The 2500-nt window shown below is 43.7% G+C and overlaps 1 protein-coding gene across 1 annotated transcript in view; it reads left to right on the forward strand.

The window, feature by feature from the left end:
- The window catches only part of bmp4 (bone morphogenetic protein 4), a 31967-nt gene that overhangs the window by 14221 nt on the left and 15246 nt on the right, over window positions 1-2500 (forward strand). The window contains exon 2 of the mRNA XM_063184637.1: window positions 2328-2464. The gene's annotated coding sequence lies outside the window, so the exon portion shown is untranslated. The remainder of the gene's footprint in view (window positions 1-2327; window positions 2465-2500) is intronic.

The following is a 2500-nucleotide window of genomic DNA, read 5'->3' on the forward strand; positions in this document are numbered from 1 at the left end:
GTGTGTACGTCTTTTTTTCGCAGAAAAAGACACCCATAGCCCCCAGCTGCATTTGGTTTCCTATGAGTGTATGTGGCCCCCTCTGAAAAAGCCACCTGCATTCTTCATCTCTTACACACATCAGTAGTGTTACTATGTGTGTATAGTGCACAGTAGCCCCAGGCAGCCACTGAATGGCATTATTAGTCCCTTTCAAGACTCCGTAGCGTAACCTAACTAATTGTTTGTGTATACGTGCTTGTTTCTCTCAGGAATAGGCTTTCCTCAGAGCTAACAGGCAGCCCTTGAGTTGCATTGTTTGGCCCTTATGGGGAGCCGTAGTGCATCCTAACTATATGCTTGTTTGTTTTTGTGTGTGTGTTTTTGTGTATAGTGTATATATCTGTTTCTGCCCCAGGCAACCACTGAATAGCATTTGTCCCTTTCAAAGCTCCGATCTAAATGTGTATGTACATTTGCTTACTTCTCTCCGGTGACAAGGCTGTCCTCTGGGTTAGTAGGCAGCCTTTGAGTTGCATTGTTTGGCCCATATGAGGAGCCGTAGTGCATCTTAACTTTAGGTTTGTTTGTTTGCTTGTTTGCGTGTGTGTGTTCAGGGCTCCAGAGTGCGACCAATTTGGTCGCATATGCGCCCATTTTTTTCAATGGTGCGCCTAAAAAACATTTTTAGGCGCACCGGTGCGACCAGCCATCAGTAGAACAAAATCAATTACCAAACAACCGTTTTAATGGATATAAAATGAATAGTCATTCTACAGTAGTGGCCCATCATCACACAGTAAAGCGATGTCGATGCGGTCATTCCTTCAACTCCGCTGAACTACCGGTAGCTTTCTCCCCCTTCCTCGTTCACAGGCAGTCCGACGTTTCAGAATAGAATGTTCGACTTCGCTCAACTATCCGAGTTCACATGTGCCAGCGAGTTTTGTGTTCTCAACCAGGCGAGTTTTGCAACGGACGAGAGAGTTACAGTCACGGTAAAAACAGCAAAATGACTTGAGGATATTTTAAACACGAGAGAGTCACAATCACGGGGAAAAACTAAATGGCTTGAGCGGATATTAAACATTGCCACACAAAAACGCAGAAGGGTGCGGATAATTGCCCGTTTCAGCCGCGTGCAGAGCTGGCAAAACAACAGGTGACGCGCTAGTCTGTCGGGACTTCAGTGAGAGTTTTTTGATAGCGACTAGGGCAGGCTACATACTGCCTATCAGCTATCAATCGGCAAGGCATCGTTCATGCACCTCGAGACAGCACGAGGGACAGACAGAGAGAGAGAGAGAGAGAGAGAGAGAGAGAGAGAGAGAGAGAGAGAGAGAGAGAGCGCACTAGTGCTGTCGTGTCTGTTCGTAGCGCTTGCTAAGATACCACAATCATTATGCCGAAGGCGAGCGCTCAAAAACGGGGAAATAGACAAAACCCAATTCACCTCAGATTCCACTGTAAACATAGGCTAGGCTATTTGTGTCTAATGATTTTAAAAATCATGACATTTTTAGCAGGGTTTGTTAAAAAAAAAATCTATCCATCCATCCATCCATCCATCCATCCATCCATCCATCTATCTATCTTCATATTGTAACTCTGTGCTTGTGCCGTGTGCGTAGCCTTATTGCAGAAAAGGCTGGTATGTTGATCTTACTAGTCAAACACATATTGACTAAAAGGCTACTAATTTGGTCTTTTCTACCAGCCAAACTGCTTGTAACCAAGATGTGTTAGTTAGGTAGCCTACTGTCATGTCTTTTATAAGGAGCACATTTGGAAGACTAGCCTATAGCACATGAAAGGCTCCAGGTCTTTTAAAATATAGCAACAATATAATAATAATAATAATAATAATAATAATAATAATAATAATAATAATTATTATTATTCTATTATTGTTGCTATTATTATTGCTATTGTTATTATTTTTAATTATTATTATTTTTAAAGCTGAGGTGCGTGTGTGTATGGGGTGGTGAAAACATTTGGGTGCACCTAAATTTTGTGCTGGTGCACCTAAAACATTGTTTAGGCGCACCAGTGCAACCAGTGCAAAAAGTTAGTCTGGAGCCCTGGTGTTATTTGTTCTTTCTTTTCTTTTTCAAGATAAGGCTCTGCTCTGCTCTGTGCTAAACGGCAGCCTCTGAGCCGCATTGTGTGTCCCTTACGATGAGCCGTTAAAATACCTTAATAACTAAATGTTTGTTTGTTTCTCTCTCTTCTCTCTTTGTTACTCTGTGTGGCCATCAGGCCCTCAGCTGCATGGAATTGCAGAGTACCCTAATAACAAAATGTTTGTTTGTGTGTGTGTGTGTATGCGCGCGCGTGCTTTTCAGGAAAGGGCTCTGTGCGTGGCAAACAGGCAGCCCCTGAGGAGCACGTGAGGAGCGTTTCCGGAAGCATCTCGCCCAGCTCAGCCCAGCAGCGTGGCCAAACAAACATGGACTGTTTCCCCGTGCTCTATTTCCTCTCGGTAAGTACGAAAGTAAAGAGGCTGCTTCCCAGTCGC

Source organism: Engraulis encrasicolus, chromosome 19 (genome assembly GCF_034702125.1).
Source record: "Engraulis encrasicolus isolate BLACKSEA-1 chromosome 19, IST_EnEncr_1.0, whole genome shotgun sequence".
Classification (NCBI taxonomy): domain Eukaryota; kingdom Metazoa; phylum Chordata; class Actinopteri; order Clupeiformes; family Engraulidae; genus Engraulis; species Engraulis encrasicolus.